Raw genomic sequence first — 19,417 nt, 5'->3', positions numbered from 1 at the left:
GAATATGCACGAAAAACAGGACGCATGGCATATTCACAACTATTTGTGTAAACTAAGCAGAAGCCATTTCAACAAATAAGAAGCAATGCAATCTAGACACCACATGAAAGATGCTACCAATATGACTCTGCCAAGTTAAAAGTGTCCCATCATAAATGGCATTTCAACAAATTAGAAGCAGCGCATGCTATAAATCATATGAAAGATGCAACTAATATCGCACTACATATGCCAAAGGTGTCTCGTCATATTGATTGATGAGGGATACAAAAAAACAATAGTTTTATGTAAGGACATGCTTAATAGACAGATGTACTATGTACTAAAAACAGGAAGGCATGTCACATTAACAGGTATAATGTATAAACTAAGTAGAATAGCACATGCAATCGAACCAGATTGGAAGAATTACAATCTAGACACCATATGAAACATGCAACCACATATCACGCTGCCAAGTTAGAGCAAGCACCTGCGATGCTAGTGTAGGGGAAATGCGGTAATCAACTACAGAGCTAAGTTCACTAACTTCATATAGCCATGATGTTTCTTGAGAATCACGTGGGGAGGCTGACGCTGCATTCTTTAAATGAGGATCTTTTCTCGCAGTAGTCCTCTGGCCTGACTGCCTCATCATAAGTGATTGATGAGTGATACACAAGAACATCAGTTTGATGTAAGAACATGGTTAATAGACAGATGTACTAGTATGTACCAAAAATAGGAAGGCATGCCATATTCAAAGGTATAATGTGTAAGCTAAGCAGATGCAATTTAACCAAATTGGAAGCAGTACAAGCTAGACACCATATGCAACATGCAACCACATATGAAATCGCAAAGTTAAAGCAAGCACCTGGGATGGTGGTTCATGGCAAGCGAGATCATCAACTCCAAAGCTACGTTTACCGTCTCCATCTATTGAACATCCAACCTTTACACTACTGCAGGATGCTGCTACGTGATACTACAATCAAAGACCCTTCGAGAAACTATGTGCGATGCAATAATTGCAAATGGTGGTTTCAGAGAACCGTAAAAAATGTCCAAAATGTTTGTGATGACGGATACATCAAACACTATTCAGATTTTAGTTACGTGTGCGATGCATGGCATACAGTTCAGTTCAATTAACTGTTTGCGATGAGGAGTAACAAAAGAAACGGGCAGCCGGATGAAGGTGTGTGTGATATACAGCATATGGTTCACTCGGATGAACTGTTTGTGATTAGGCAACACAAAAGAAATGGTCAGCCAGATGAAGGTGTGTGCGATATACAGCATACGTTCACTCGGATGAACTGTTTGTGATTAGGCAACACAAAAGAAACAGTCAGCCAGATGAAGGTGTATGCGATATACAGCATACGGTTCACTCGGATGAACTGTTTGTGATTAGGCAACACAAAATAAACGGTCAGCCAGATCAAGGTGTGTGCGATATAAGCATGTGGTTCACTCGTCCCTTGTCTTCACTGTGTGACATATGTGGCAACCGTTCACTCCCCACTTCCACAGGCGCCTCTTCGTGTATCGTGCCAACCGTCCACTGCCTCTTCACCTTTCCCTCTTGATTTGGAACTGCTGTTGCATGCTCTTCCTCCCTCCATTTGCCTTCACCCTTCCTTCTACCATTGTTCGATCATATTATCCATGGAGGGAACAGGCCGGAACTACCCCGTTATTCTTGCCCCAATCTGAAAGATGACGTGGTGGAGGAACTCATTTATCGACGCGACGTCATCACCTTGGCTAGCATGGCAGGTTCGTTCAAGACCATTCTTGACTCAAATAATAACATCATTACAAGGAACCCAAGGGTCCAGGAGCGGTTTGATCTCCCCTATCTTCTTCATCGTGACCCTGCTGACTGGCGCGGAGACGAGTGAAGCCTCGCCTTGTGCAAGTTGATTTCGCTTGATAATGATATGTATGATGTTAAGATGCCATCGCTTGAGGGCAAGGCTTGGGCAGGCGCAAATGGAGATTGGGTTGTTTATATTGGGTACAACTGCGAGTGGGAATTTGTGAATGTGTACACTCGTCACCGGGTTCCACTTCCAAAAATCTCAGACGACCGCCCAGAGGTTGAGTACACCGGTATTCTATGTGAGTTCAAATACGATCATGGTGACTGTCGTCTACGAAAGATAGCAATTTGTCGAGTTCCCAATCGCTCTTGGGATTACACGAACTATGAAGTTGTTGCTATCTTTGACAAGCTTGTTGTTGTCCTTACTTCAGCCTCAATGGATATTGCTCAAAAATCAATTTCTGTACACAGATGAGTATTGTGATGCAATTCAATACGAGGGTCTTGTGTTTGCTGCCACCACTCATGGCACTATTTTTGCATGGAATCCTGATGCTTTCGGTACGTTTGTCTTCCACCGTAATTATAATTGTTTCATCAACATGCATGCGGGTTAGCTAGTTTCGCTTTACTAATTAACCTTCTTCTTGTGTTTCCAAGGTCCTGTGAACATTCCACCACCTATACTTGAAAATTTTTATAACCAAGGGAGAGATGACGATGCTGATGATCACGAGCATGAGGACGAGCAGGACCCATATACTCAATGGCGCCTAGCAACTTATTCCGATGGATCACCTATTCTTGTCTGTATATAGGGCACTGCTGATGTTACTAAGGAAGCAGGTGTTGTCTCGCATGGTCGCACTCTCCGGACCTATTCCAACATCCGTTGTAGGGTATTCGGGATGAATATTGGTGTACTAGCGCCACTCCCTGGTTCAGTATTGAAAGTCATGGAGGAAACTCGCTCTTCCTTGGACAAAACTATCCAATGATGGTGGAAGGCAATCCAGTTGCTGTTGACACAACGTTACTACCATTTATGAGAAGCAATTGTATCTATACCTCGGACATTGCTATGCTTCCCTACCATCCCAATATCGGTCCTGACATAGGCCGCATCAGCCTGGATGATCAATCCTGCGTTGGTCTCGGGATTGACAGTAGCTGGCCCTTCCCAGAGGATCACTTCTGGTTCAAAGCAAACGTTTCCAATGCCGACGAGTAGTTGAGCTGAAGTTCATTTCATCGCTTTGTTATTTGTTGTGTGAGAAACACTTTACTAGAATGTTTTGTTGGAAATGATCTATAATCCAATGTATCCTCGCTGTCGTTGCGGGTTGATGACTTGTTGTATGTAATCAATGGTACATTTGCATATGCGTCCATCAACTCACGCCCATATGAATAGTTCTAGTGATTTTAGTTGCAAAAATTAGATAGTGCTAGTGATTTTTAGCTGCATATTTTGACAAACGGCAGTGTTACAAGGTCGACAAATGGCAATGTTACTAGATAAACAAATGTCAATCTTTCCAGTTTGACAAATGGCAACATACCCAAAATGACAGATACGCAAATCTTACCCAATTGTTTGTACGTGGTTGCACATGGGTCATGGAAAACAACCATTTGTGTTGAAGGGATGCAGACATCATGCTCGACACATTTTCCCATGGCTTCCTGGGGAAGCTGACGGTTTGCATACGGTTGTTCTAACTAAAACGTTTACGATGAGTGCTTTATATTTAAAAACCATTGACGGTTTTTTCAAAAGAAAATCGTTTGATAAGTCAGTACATTAAGAGAGAAAACGCAAGTTTGTTCAAGCCATAACTTTCATTCAGTCACACTGCGAATTTATATTCATATGATAGAGAATTCGAGATACAGTATTAAACCCCAAAAAAACTATTTCCGCCGGCGGCGGAGGCGGCATGCCGTGCCGTCATTGTCGTGTTGTCCTTCGGGACGCCATTGTTGCAGTCTTCAAGGCAGCACAAAATGTTCTTCACTTGTAAATCAAACATCATATTGTCACGCGATCGATGGGCGGGCCGCGGGAGGACAACAACTGGCGCTGCTGAGAGGTAGCGGTTGACGGTGGCGTCCCACGGGAGTCAAAGGGCTCGCTTCCCAGTGAGCCTGCATAGCCTACAGCTCGCACGCTTCCTGGTGAGCCTGCGCATTGGAGGACAGCTTGCATGCCTCTCGGTCAGCCTGCACACTGGATTGTGCTCACATGCCTCCCGTTAAGTCAATGTCAAGCAGTTGTTCGCATGGCACCTCCTACAGCCATTAAAACCAAGACACGTGGCGTCACATGAATGGTTAACAGAACGCACACGGTTTGAATTATACGAATTTGAGATATTAAAGTGCTAGCTACTTTTTTTCAAAATGCCTTTGTTGGTTGTCATTATTCGAGTGTGCCTCTCTCAAAATGGACAAGAAAAATGCCACAGCATGTTGAGTGCCATGTCATGATAGCATGCCAAGTTTCATGAATTTTAGATGAGTTTTGGATTTACTAGAATTCAAAAACCATGCATCTCAATGTTTTGCCGGTAATAAACGGTGCTCTGGTGTTTGAAATTCATTTCCATTTCTTGCATGGGACCTAAGAATGCACCCAAGGACACAGATTTGATTTTTCAACCAATTTATATGCACTGGAGCATGTTCATGTGGTTCAAATTTTAATTATGCACATAAATGTATTGAAAACTCAGTTAATGCATAAAAATGTCCAAACAAACCCCGAAAAATCCCAAAAAAATGACACAACACTCTTGTTGATCTATGTTGACACAAGAATTTTTTGAAAGCAATAAGAGCCAATGGATATCGTTTCTTCCCCAAAGGTGGGACGTTCCCTACCGAAAGCATCATGCTTGTTGTGACAAGCTCTGGTTTGTGAGAAGCATATACCCGAACCTGCCCCAAATGGGACAACAAATTTACTACGGCATGTTGATGCCGCTTCATGATAGCATGCCAAGTTTCATGAATTTCGGACGAGTTTTGGATTTACTAGAATTTAAAAACCAGGCATCTCATGTTTTGTCGACAATCAACGGTGCCCTGGTGTTTGAAATTCATTCCCATTTCTTGCATGGGACATAAGCATGCATCCAAGGACACAGATTTTATTTTTCAACCAATTTATATGCACTGGAGCACGTGCATGTGGTTCAAATTTGAATTATGCACATAAATGCATTGAAAACTCAATTAATGCATAAAAATGTCCAAATGAACCCCAAAAAATCCCAAAAATTGACACAACACTCCTGTTGTTCTATGTTGACATGAGAATTTTTTTAAAGCATTAAGAGGTAATGGATATCGTTTCGTCCCCAAAGGTGGGATGTTCCCTACCGAAACCATCATGCTTGTTGTGAGAAGCTCTGGTTTGTGAGAAGCATATACCCGAACCTACCCCAAATGGGACAAATTTTTTACCATGACATGTTGATGCCGCTCCATCATAGCATGCCAAGTTTCATGAATTTCAGACGAGTTTTGGATTACTAGAATTTAAAAACCAAGTATCTCAACATTTTGCCGATAATCAACAATGCCCTGGTGTTTGAATTTCATTCCCATCTCTTGCATGGGACCTAGAAATTCACCCAAGGACACAAATTAGATTTTTCAACCAACTTTAGTGCATTGGAGCATGTGCTTGTAGTTCAAATTTGAATTGTGCACATAAAATGCCTAGAAAACCCAGTTAATGCATAAAAATGTCCAAACGAACCCCGAAAAATCACAAAAATTGACACAACACTCTTGTTGTTCTATGTTGACACTAGAAAATTTTTGAAAGCAATAAGAGGCAATGGATATCGTTTCGTCCCCAAAGGTGGGGCGTTCCCTATCGAAAACCATCATGCTTGTTGTGAGAAGCTCTAGTTTGTGAGAAGCTTATACCCGAACCTGCCCCAAATAGGGCAAAAAATTTACCACGACATGTTGATGCCGCTCCATGATAGCATGCCAAGTTTCATGAATTTTAGATGAGTTTTGGATTTACTAGAATTTAAAAACCAGGTATCTCAATGTTTTGCCGGCAATAAACAGTGCCCTGGTGTTTGAAATTCATTCCAGTCTCTTTCATGGGACCTAAGCATTCACCCAAGGACACACATGTGATTTTTCAACCAACTTTGGTGCATTGGAGCATGTGCTTGTAGTTCAAATTTGAATTATGCACATAAAATGCCTAGAAAACCCAGTTAATGCATACAAATGTCCAAACGAACCCCAAAAAAATCACAAAATTTAACACAACACTCATGTTGTTCTATGTTGTCACTAGAAAAAGAATTGAATTCAATAAGAGGCAACGGATATTGTTTCATCCAGAAAGGTGAAACGTTCCCTACCGTAACCATCAGGCTTGTTGTCAAAAGCTCTGGTTTTTGAGAAGCTTATATACCCCAACCTGCCCCCAAATGGGACAATATTTTTACCACTGCATGTTGATCCCGTTCCATGCTAGCGTGTCAAGGTTCATAAATTTCAGACACGTTTTTGATTTACTAGAAACTAAAAACCAAGTGTCTCAATGTTAGCGGCCGAGTGATGGTGGCAAGGTGTTTGACATTCATTCTCATTTCTTGAATGGGACATAAGCATGTAACCAAGGACACACATTCCAATTCTGAACCACTTTATATGCATTGGAGCATGTGCATGTAGTTCAAATTTGAATTATGCACATGAAATATTAAACTCAGTTAATGTATAAAAATGTCCAAGCTAACCCCGAAAACTCCCAAAAAATGACACAACACTTGTGTTGTTCTATGTAGACACGAGAAAAATTTAGAAAGTAAGAAGAGGCAACATATATCGTTTGTCCGCCAAGGTGGCACGTTCCCTATCGAAACCATCTGGCTTGTTGTGAGAGAAGCTCCGGTTTGAGAGAAGCTTATACCCAAACCTGGCCCAAATGGGAAAATATTTTTACCACGACATGTCGATGCCGTTCCATGATATCATGTCAAGTTTCATGAATTTCAGTCGAGTTTTCAATTTACTATAATTTTAAAACCATGGATCTCAATGTTAGCGGCTGAGCGACAATGTCAAGGTGTTTGACATTCATTCTCATTTCTTGTATGTGACCAAAGCTTGCAACCAAGGACAAACATTTGATTTTGCAACCCGTTTTTAGGGACTGGAGCATGTGCTTTGATTTTGAACTGTGCACCTGAAATTGCTAGAAAACCAATTTAATGTATAAAATTTCCAAAGGAACCATGAATAATTCCAATTTTTTACGACACACATATAGTTAAATGTTCACTGCAAATAAAAGGTCTAGCAATTCAAACACCGTCCATTCCCGTTGTGACCCCACTATGTAATTCAAATAAAAATGAAAAATCAAGTTGATCCCACACAGTTTATTGTCACCAGCCATGTGAGATGCAGTACAAAATATCCTCCAGCACCGTTGGTGTATACTACGCCTATGGCTTACGCGAGAAGGTGCGGCGGCTACAGTCCATAGCTGGCGTGTCAAGCACACTAGCTCGCTCCCCAAATACTCCCGCCTCTGCATCCCTCGCAACCTCAAAAATATCTATTCTCCCTTTCCAAATTTTCAATAACCCCGCCTTTTTACTCTCGCCTATTAAAATTTCCTGGTATTTCGTCAAACACCACCTTAACCCCCTCCCCCCCACACACACAACACACACTCCACAAAACATGCGCTCACTGATACATGGCCGCCGAGGTGTCCCCGTCGTCCTCCACGGGCTCTTTATCGATCCGCCATCGTTGGTCCCCCGATCTGCTAGCCGCCACGCCCCCATGCCGGTTCAAGGACTTCCCTGTCCTCCCTCGGACCCGGCAGCCGACGAGGTCCTACCTCGGGTTCTGGCAGAGGCGGTGGGGGACGTGGATTGCCGAGATTACAGATCGGGAGACCCGCACCCGTCGATGGCTCGGTAGCTTCCACACGGCCGAGCTCGCGGCCATGGAGTACGACCGCTGGCAGGTCCTCTACCATGGCGCGGCGGCTAGGCTCAATTTCCCCTTCAGCACACGTCAGGTCCACCTCGTTCCGCCAGAGCCAGGGGTGGTGAGCTTGGCTATGGCGCAGGAGGACCATGAGGCGTGGGAGCGCCTCGAGGCCGAGGCCACCGACGAGGCCTACATGCAAGAGCTCCGCCGGCAGCACCTGGAGCTCGTGGAGGCGGAGCGGGCGATCTTTGCCGGTGCGGAGGGCGGCGCAGGCGGCGGCAAGATTATCGCGCTCTCCTCCGATGACGAGGTCGAAGGCGGCAAGGACGATGGCGCGGAGGGAGGCGAGGTTATCGTGCTCTCCTCTGATGACAATGTCGAAGGCGGTGAGGACGGCGGCGCGGAGGGCGTCCAGGTGGGCGGCGAGGACGAGGAGATCGACATCGACGACTGGAGGAGTGCCTTCCCCAACGACCCCGATGAAGGCACCGGCCTGGACCCAGCTCGTGGCACACCGTACCTGACGAGGAAGGATTGGCTCGACCTCTACTTTGACCGAAAGTAGTTTAGCTTAGTTTAAATTTATGGTTTATGTTCGGTTATGCAAAACTATCTATGTTTATGTTTGAATGCATGATACTTTCGGTTGAACCTGCTTTGAACTTGATCAAATTGAAGTTCACAACATTAAGTTTAGGCGATCGACTAGAAATGGCCAAAAATTGCTGGAGTGTATATATATATCCACTAATTGTTTTAGTCCTTTAACTTTTAAAGGATCGGCTAGAGATGGCCTTATGCCTTGTTTATTTCAGTTCTTCACAATGTGATGCTCTATATGTGCAAGTATTTGCCGTGCAATTCAATTTCATCAATAACAGTTTCAACAATACCACTATGAATTACGATATTTGGTTGTTGTTAAGGATATTGTAGTTAACATGCCTTTTCATTTTTTTTAACAATAACTAGTGTACTTTAGACCTGCACAATACCAGTTTGAATGACTATTTGCTTGTTTATAAATGTTATGCCTGATGCAGTTAACACACCTTTCCACTTCTTGTTTTGCTTAACTGGCGTGCTTAAGCATGCACACTGAAGCTATCATTTGTAGATTATGTTGTCTACCATGGATATATTTGGTTGATGTTTAGCCTGTTGTGCTTAACATGCCTTTATATGTACTCATACAGGACAATATTGAGAACAGTGTTTTTTTCCATCGAGGTTAGTTTCATCGCGTCGCTTATATGTACTCACTGTTTAGGATCTCGGTAGCTGATACCATATAGCCTAGGGGCTGATAAGGGATTAATCATCAAATCGGACATTTCACTGAATATATCTGTAACCCATTTATCAGTAGGTTAACTAGGCCATATTTAATATATCTGAGGCTACATAGCAGCATGCATTGTAATGAATGACTAAATATGCAATCCGAGGCTACATAGCAACAAGGAAGAGTGTTACCTTAATGTTCTGATGATGTCTATATATATGTGTATAAAATCTTATATAATGGGATGGAGGAAGTGTTGTACTACATCATTTTGCAATTGTTGCTTAGCTTCTAATATTAACTTGGTGCTTTTAGGTACACATGTAATTGCCAAAGATCCACACTTCGACCCTTTCTGCGTATGTGGCACTGAGATATTCATGAACCAGCATCAAGTGAGGAAACTGATAAAGATTGTTATTAAAATGGGTCAAACGATGTTAATCGAACTATATGTTTACACTTTATGCAAGACAATAGTGAACTGCAGGATGGTAAGTAAGAATCCGGTAGCCTTCTTTTTATTGCTAGTAATGAGTTGTGTTAGATGACAATGTCTGAATCTTTTTTCCTTTGCAGCGGATCCTGAAGCAGTTTACTCAAGATTACATCTCAAACTACATGATTGACGACCGACCATCACAAGGGGTTGGACTAGAGTCGTGCGTGCCTTCTGCATTCAGGAGAGCACAATAGGGCCATTCAGCTTCACCTTGTTCAACAACTAGAATGTTTGTCGCCTCTTTCTTTACCATCTGTAATAGTACAAGTATAGAACCTTGGTTCATCATTCTTTATTTGGTGCTTATGTAATTCTTAAACATATGTACCTTTGAATTGAATAATGCATTGGTTGTTTGAACATGATGGATATGAATAAATCTATAGCCTACTTTCAAGTTCAAATTAGGTACAATTTAAAATAGCAGCAATTGCGAAATTACAGTGTGCAGGTCATTACGGCTCACACGGTTAATAAAGCACAGCGTGTGCGATATACATCATAATCCGGCATGGTTCACGGAGTGGAAACGTGTGTAACAATGCACACAGTTGCTGCTTGCAAAGCATGTGTGATGTCAGACACTATCGCATACGGTGTGGGAAAACTAAATGTGTGCGAATGTCTACCTATCATACACGGTTTATAATCATGAACTGTTTGTGATGTGCCAGGCATCATAAACGTAGAGCCGTGCCTAGAATACTCCCGTGCCTGGAATCTACCTGGGCTTGGAATCTGCCTGGGTTTAGGTAAAAACCACAAAACTCCGACTACGATGGCAATGCCAGCACAAACGAGTAGCAAGGATGAATCGTTTCATATATGCGAGACATCGTAAACGGTTATAGAGGGGCAACAGTATGCATCAAGGCTCCCTGTCCCCGATGGTTTATGGGTCGTGTGGGAAGGACCCCCTAATCGCTCACACTCACTAGGTGACGGTTCCAAATGTCGTCGCGGAAAGGGGTTTTAAACCGTTTGTATAGCACCGACGCGTACCAGTGTTAAAGCGCCGACACATGCCTTGCCTACGAGTGAAGGAACCAGGAGAGACTTCTCTCTTTTATTTCGTGCTTCTGTCAAGGCAGAGTCTGAAATACCCATGCATAAATAAACAATAGTGAGAGTATGGGTGAAGTGTGTGCAGAACTAGTGCACTGTAAAAGTAGCAGATAGTAGGTGGCTGAAAAATAAATGACAGGAGACATATGATAGCTCTACAACATTGCATGGCAAACAAAATTAGATTCTACTCCGTATGATTCTATAATATATGAGCATAGGGATGGCTGGGAAATGCAGGTACTCCTCCAGCACACCACCACATGTGGTCCTATCAAAATAACAGTCGATTGAAAATAAATAGGCCAGTCGATTATTTATGAACCGTCCGTTCTATAAGGAACGGGCATATGGCCTTCGTCTACTCCCGACAGTCACTGTTAACGATCTTTCTGGAACCGCCAGGGACCACCGGCCCAGACCCCTGCCTCCCTCGCCCCGTCCTTCTCTCGACCTCACACCACCACCGTGCTTGGCAGCGCCCCTTGGCCATCCCTTTAATCTCGACCGACCTCCAGATCGGGTGCCAACAGCTCCTAGGCTCGACACATCCCTAAGATAAACACCGAGGCGCTGCTTCCCCGGTGTAATTGGCGGACTAGCGCCTTGTGCAAGTTGATGCTGCTTGATAATGATACGTATGATGTTAAGATGCCATCGCTTGAGGGCAAGGCTTGGGCAGGCGCAAATGGAGATTGGGTTGTTTATATTGGGTACAACTGCGAGTGGGAACTTGTGAATGTGTACACTCGTCACCGGGTTCCACTTCCAAAAATCTCAGACGACCGCCCAGAGGTTGAGTACACCGGTATTCTATGTGAGTTCAAATACGATAATGGTGACTGTCGTCTACGAAAGGTAGCAATTTGTCGAGTTCCCAATCGCTCTTGGGATTACACCAACTATGAAGTTGTTGCTATCTATGACAAGCTTGTTGTTGTCCTTACATCCACGCCTCGATGGATATTGCTCAAAAATCAATTTCTGTACACGGATGAGTATTGTGATGCAATTCAATACGAGGGTCTTGTGTTTGCTGCCACCACTCATGGCACTATTTTTGCATGTAATCCTGATGCTTTCGGTACGTTTGTCTTCCACCGTAATTATAATTGTTTCATCAACATGCATGCGGGTTAGCTAGTTTCCCTTTACTAATTAACCTTCTTCTTGTGTTTCCAAGGTCCTGTGAACATTCCACCACCTATACTTGAAAAAAATTATAACCAAGGGAGAGATGACGATGCTGATGATCACGAGCATGAGGACGAGCAGGACACATATACTCAGTGGCGTCTGGCAACTTATTCCGATGGATCACCTCTTCTTGTCTGTATACAGGGCACTGCTGATGTTACTAAGGAAGCAGGTGTTGTCTCGCGTGGTCGCACTCTCCGGACCTATTCCAACATCCGTTGCAGGGTATTCGGGATGAATATTGATGTACTAGCGCCAACACCTTCTCCCTGGTTCAGTATTGAAAGTCTTGGAGGAAACTTGCTCTTCCTTGGACAAAACTATCCAATGATGGTGGAAGGCAATCCAGCTGCTGTTGACACAACGTTACTAACATTTATGAGAAGCAACTTTATCTATACCTTGGATATTGCTATGCTTCCCTACCGTCCCAATATGGGTCCTGACATAGGTCGCATCAGCCTGGATGATCAATCCTGTGTTGGTATCGGGATTGACAGTAGCTGGCCCTTCCCAGAGAATCACTTCTGGTTCAAAGCAAACGCTTCCAACGCCGACGAGTAGTTGAGCTGAAGTTCATTTCATTGCTTTGGTATTTGTTGTGTGAGAAACACTTTACTAGAATGTTTTGTTGGAAATGATCTATAATCCAATGTATTCTCGTTGTCGTTGTGGTTGATGACTTGTTGTATGTAATCAATGGTACATTTGCATATGCGTCCATCAACTCACGCCTGCTAGTGGTGTCCATATGAATAGTGCTAGTGATTTTAGTTGCAAAAATTAGATATTGTTAGTGATTTTTAGCTGCATATTTTGACAAACGGCAGTGTTACAAGGTCGACAAATGGCAATGTTACTAGATAAACAAATGTCAATCTTTCCAGTTTGACAAATGGCAACATACCCAAAATGACAGATACGCAAATCTTACCCAATTGTTTGTACGTGGTTGCACATGGGTCATGGAAACAACCATTTGCGTTGAAGGGATGCAGACATCATGCTCGACACATTTTCCCATGGCTTCCTGGGGAAGCTGACGGTTTGCATACGGTTGTTCTAACTAAAACGTTTACGATGAGTGCTTTATATTTAAAAACCATTGATGGTTTTTTTCAAAAGAAAATTGTTTGATAAGTCAGTACATTAAGAGAGAAAACGCAAGTTTGTTCAAGCCATATCTTTCATTCAGTCACACTGCGAATTTATATTCATATGATCGAGAATTCGAGATACAGTATTAAACCCCAAAAAAACTATTTCCGGCGGCGGCGGAGGCGGCATGCCATGCCGTCATTGTCGTGTGGTCCTTCGGGACGCCATTGTTGCAGTCTTCAAGGCAGCACAAAATGTTCTTCACTTGTAAATCAAACATCATATTGTTGCGCGATCGATGGGCGGGCCGCGGGAGGACAACAACTGGCGCTGCTGAGAGGTAGCGGTCGACGGCGGCGTCCCACGGGAGTCAAAGGGCTCGCTTCCCAGTGAGCCTGCATAGCCTACAGCTCGCACGCTTCCTGGTGAGCCTGCGCATTGGAGGACAGCTTGCATGCCTCTCGGTCAGCCTGCACATCGGATTGCGCTCACATGCCTCTCGTTCAGTCAAGGTCAAGCAGCTGTCCGCACGGCACCTCCTACAGCCATTAAAACCAAGACACGTGGCGTCACATGAATGGTTAACAGAACGCACATGGTTTGAATTATACAAACTTGAGATATTAAAGTGGTAGCTATTTTTTTAAAATGCCTTTGTTGGCTGTCATTATTCGAGTGCGCCTCTCTCAAAATGGACACGAAAAATGCCACAGCATGTCGGGTGCCATTCCATGATAGCATGCCAAGTTTCATGAATTTCAGACGAGTTTTGGATTTACTAGAATTTAAAAACTAGACATCTCAATGTTTTGCCGGCAATCAACGGTGCTCTAGTGTTTTAAATTCATTCCTATTTCTTGCATGGGACCTAAGCATACACCCAAGGACAGAGATTTGATTTTTCAACCAATTTATATGCATTGGAGCATGTTCATGTGGTTCAAATTTTAATTATGCACATAAATGTATTGAAAACTCAGTTAATGCATAAAAATGTCCAAACAAACCCCAAAAAATCCCAAAAAATGGCACAACACTCTTGTTGTTCTATGTTGACACGAGAATTTTTTTGAAAGCAATAAGAGGCAATGGATATCATTTCGTCCCCAAAGGTGGGACGTTCCCTACCGAAAGCATCATGCTTGTTGTGACAAGCTCTGGTTTGTGAGAAGCATATACCCGAACCTGCCCCAAATGGGACAATAAAACTTACTACGTCATGTTGATGCCATTCTATGATAGCATGCCAAGTTTCATGAATTTCAGACGAGTTTTGGATTTACTAGAATTTAAAAACCAGGCATCTCAATGTTTTGCCAACAATCAACGGTGCCCTGGTGTTTGAAATTCATTCCCATTTCTTACATGGGACCTAAGCATGCACCCAAGGACACAGATTTGATTTTTCAACCAATTTATATGCAGTGGAGCATGTGCATGTGGTTCAAATTTGAATTATGCACATAAATGCATTGAAAACTCATTTAATGCATAAAAATGTCCAAACGAACCCCAAAAATCCCAAAAATTGACACAACACTCCTGTTGTTCTATGTTGACACGAGAACTTTTTTTAAAAGCAATAAGAGGCAATGGATATCATTTCATCCCCAAAGGTGGGACGTTCCCTACCGAAACCATCATGCTTGTTGTGAGAAACTCTGGTTTGTGAGAAGCATATACCCGAACCTGCCCCAAATAGGACAAATTTTTTACCACAACATGTTGATGCCGCTCCATCACAGCATGCCAAGTTTCATGAATTTCAGACAAGTTTTGGATTTACTAGAGTTTAAAAACCAAGTATCTCAACAAGGCCCTGGTGTTTGAATTTCATTCCCATCTCTTGCATGGGACCTAGAAATTCACCCAAGGACACAGATTAGATTTTTCAACCAACTTTAGTACATAGGACCATGTAATTGTAGTTCAAATTTGAATTATGCACATAAAATGCCTATAAAACCCAGTTAATGCATAAAAATGTCTAAACGAACCCCGAAAAATCACAAAAATTGACACAACACTCCTGTTCTTCTATGTTGACACTACAAAATTTTTGAAAGCAATAAGAGGCAATGGATATTGTTTTGTCCCCAAAGGTGGGGCGTTCCCTATCGAAAACCATCATGCTTGTTGTGAGAAGCTCTAGTTTGTGAGAAGCTTACAGCCGAACCTGCCCCAAATGGGGCAAAAATTTTACCACGGCATGTTGATGCCGCTCCATGATAGCATGCCAAGTTTCATGAATTTTAGACGAGTTTTGGATTTACTAGAATTTAAAAACCAGGTATCTCAACGTTTTGCCGGCAATCAACAGTGCCCTGGTGTTTGAAATTCATTCCAGTCTCTTGCATGGGACCTAAGCATGCAACCAAGGACACACGTGTGATTTTCAACCAACTTTGGTGCATTGGAGCATGTGCTTGTAGTTCAAATTTGAATTATGCACATAAAATGCCTAGAAAACCCAGTTAATGCATACAAATGTCCAAACGAACCCCGAAAAATCACAAAATTTAACACAACACTCATGTTGTTCTATGTTGTCACTAGAAAAAGAATTGAATTCAAGAAGAGGCAACGGATATCATTTCATCCAGAAAGGTGAAACGTTCCGTACCGTAACCATGAGGCTTGTTATCAAAAGCTCTGGTTTTTGAGAAGCTTATATACCCCAACCTGCCCCAAATGGGATAATATTTTTACCACTGCATGTTGATACTGTTCCATGCTAGTGTGTCAAGGTTCATAAATTTCAGACGCGTTTTCGATTTACTAGAAACTAAAAAGCAAGTATCTCAATGTTAGCGGCCGAGTGATGGTGGCAAGGTGTTTGGCAATCATTCTCATTTCTTGAATGGGACATAAGCATGTAACCAAGGACATGCATTCCAATTCTGAACCACTTTATATGCATTGGAGCATGTGCATGTAGTTCAAATTTGAATTATGCACATGAATGCATAGAAAACTCAATTAATGTATAAAAATGTCCAAGCTAACCCCAAAAACTCCCAAAAATGACACAACACTTGTGTTGTTCTACGTAGACACGAGAAAAATTTAGAAAGTAATAAGAGGCAACAAATATCGTTTGTCCGCCAAGGTGGCATGTTCCCTACCGAAACCATCTCGCTTGTTGTGAGAGAAGCCCCGCTTTGCGAGAAGATTATACCCAAACCTGGCCCAAATGGGAAAATATTTTTACCACGGCATGTCGATGCCATTCCATGATATCATGTCAAGTTTCATGAATTTCAGCCGAGTTTTCGATTTACTATAATTTTAAAACCATGGATCTCAATGTTAGCGGCTGAGCGACAATGTCAAGGTGTTTCACATTCATTCTCATTTCTTGTATGTGACCTAAGCTTGCAACCAAGGACAAACATTTGATTTTGCAACCCGTTTTTAGGGACTAGAGCATGTGCTTTGATTTTAAACTATGCACCTGAAATGGCTAGAAAACCAATTATAAAATTTCCAAACGAACCCTGAATAATTCCAATTTTTTACGACACACATATAGTTGCATGTTCACTGCAGATAAAAGGTCTAGCAATTCAAATGTTGTCCATTGTCGTTGTGACCCCACTATGTAATTCAAATCAAAATGAAAAATCAAGTTGATCCCACACAGTTTATTGTCACCAGCCGTGTGAGATGCAGTACAAAATATCCTCGAGCACCGTCGGTGTATAGTACGCCTATGGCTTACGCGAGAAGCTGCGGCGGCTACAGTCCATAGCTCGCGTGTCAAGCACACTAGCTCGCTCCCCAAATACTCCCGCCTCTGCATCCCTCGCAATCTCAAAAATATCTATTCGCCCTTATCCAAATTTTCAGTAACCCCGCCTTTTTACTCTCGCCTAGTAAAATTTCATGGTATTTCGTCAAACACCACCTTAACCCCCTCCCCCACACACACACAACACACACTCCACAAAACATGCGCTCACTGACACATGGCCGTCGAGGTATCCCCGTCGTCCTCCACGGGCTCTTTATCGATCTGCCGTCGTCGGTCCCCCGATCCGCCAGCCGCCATGCCCCCATGCCGGTTCGAGGACTTCCCTGTCCTCCCTCGGACCCAGCAGCCGACGAGGTCCTACCTCGGGTTCCGGCAGTGGTGGTGGGGGACGTGGGTCACCGAGATTACAGATCAGGAGACCCACACCCGTCGATGGCTCGGTAGCTTCCACACGGCCGAGCTCGCGGCCATGGAGTACGACCGCTGGCAGGTCCTCTTCCACGACACAGTGGCTAGGCTCAATTTCCCCTTCAGCACACGTCAGGTCCACCTCATTCCTCCAGAGCAAGGTGTGGTGAGCTTGGCTATGGCGCGGGAGGACCGCGAGGCGTGGGAGCGCCTCGAGGCCGAGGCCGCCGACGAGGCCTACATGCAAGAGCTCTGCCGGCAGCACCCGGAGCTCGTGGAGGTGGAGCGGGCGATCTTTGCCGGTGCGGAGGGCGGCGTGGGCGGCGGCAAGATTATCGCGCTCTCTCCGATGACGATGTCGAAGGCGGCAAGGACGATGGCGCGGAGGGTGGCGAGGTTATCGTGCTCTCCTCTGATGACGATGTCGAAGGCAGCGAGGACGGCGGCGCGGAGGGCGTCCAGGTGGGCGGCGAGGACGAGGAGATCGACATCGACGAGTGGAGGAGTGCCTTCCCCAATGACCCCGATGACGGCACCGGCCCGGACCCGGGTCGTGGCACACCATACCTGACGAAGAAGGATTGGCTCGACCTCTACTTCGACCGAAAGTAGTTTAGCTTAGTTTTAATTTATATTTTATATTCGGTTATGCAAAACTATCTATGTTTGTGTTTGAATGCATGCTACTTTCGGTTGAACCTGCTTTGAACTTGATCAAATTAAAGTTTACAACATTAAGTTTAGGCGATCGACTAGAAATGGCCAAAAATTGCTGGAGTGTATATATATATCCACTAATTGTTTTAGTCCTTTAACTTTTAAAGGATCGGCTAGAGATGGCCTTATGCCTTGTTTATTTCAGTTCTTCACAATGTGATGCTCTATATGTGCAAGTATTTGCCGTGCAATTCAATTTCATCAATAACAGTTTCAACAATACCACTATGAATTACGATATTTTGTTGTTGTTAAGGATATTGTAGTTAACATGCCTTTTCATTTTTTTAACAATAACTAGTGTACTTTAGACCTGCACAATACCAGTTTGAATGACTATTTGCTTGTTTATAAATGTTATGCCTGATGCAGTTAACACACCTTTCCACTTCTTGTTTTGCTTAACTGGCATGCTTAAGCATGCACACTGAAGCTATCATTTGTAGATTATGTTGTCTACCATGGATATATTTGGTTGATGTCTAGCCTGTTGTGCTTAACATGCCTTTATATGTACTCATACAGGACAATATTGAGAACAGTGTTTTTTTCCATCGAGGTTAGTTTCATCGCGTTGCTTATATGTACTCACTGTTCAGGATCTCGATAGCTGGTACCATATAGCCTAGGGGCTAATAAGGGATTAATCGTTGAATCGGACATTTCACTGAATATATCTGTAACCCATTTATCAGTAGGTTAACTAGGTCATATTTAATATATTTGAGGCTACATAGCAACATGCATTGTAATGAATGACTAAATACGCAATCCCAGGCTACATAGCAACAAGGAAGAGTGTTACCTTAATGTTCTGATGATGTCTATATATACGTGTATAAAATCTTATATAATGGGATGGAGGGAGTGTTGTACTACATCATTTTGCAATTGTTGCTTAGCTTCTAATATTAACTTGGTGCTTTTAGGTACACATGTCATTGCCAAAGATCCACACTTCGACCCTTTCTGCGTATGTGGCAATGAGATATTCATGAACCAGCATCAAGTGAGGAAACTGATAAAGATTGTTATTAAAATGGGTCAAACAATGTCAATCGAACTATATGTTTACACTTTATGCAAGACAACAGTGAACTGCAGGATGGTAAGTAAGAATCCGGTAGCCTTCTTTTTACTGCCTGTAATGAGTTGTGTTAGATGACAATGTCTGAATCTTTTTTCCTTTGCAGCGGATCCTGAAGCAGTTTACTCAAGATTACAACTCAAACTACATGAATTGCGGTCGGCCATCACAAGGGGTTGGACTAGAGTTGTGCGTGCCTTCTGCATCCAGGAGAGCACAATAGGGCCATTCCGCTTCACCTTGTTCAGCAACAGAATGTCTGTCGCCTCTTTCTTTACCATCTGTAATAGTACAAGTATAGAACCCTAGTTCATCATTCTTTATTTGGTGCTTATGTAATTCTTAAACATATGTACCTGTGAATTGAATAATGCATTGGTTGTTTGAACCAGATGGATATGAATAAAGCTATAGCCTACTTTCAAGTATAAATTAGGTACAATTTAAAATAGCAGCAATTGCGAAATTACGGTGTGCAGGTCATTACGGCTCACACGGTTAATAAA

This window comes from Triticum aestivum, chromosome 1B (assembly GCF_018294505.1).
Source record: "Triticum aestivum cultivar Chinese Spring chromosome 1B, IWGSC CS RefSeq v2.1, whole genome shotgun sequence".
Classification (NCBI taxonomy): Eukaryota; Viridiplantae; Streptophyta; class Magnoliopsida; order Poales; family Poaceae; genus Triticum; species Triticum aestivum.
The sequence above is the reverse complement of the archived record's forward strand: the minus strand, read 5'-3'. Positions refer to the sequence as shown.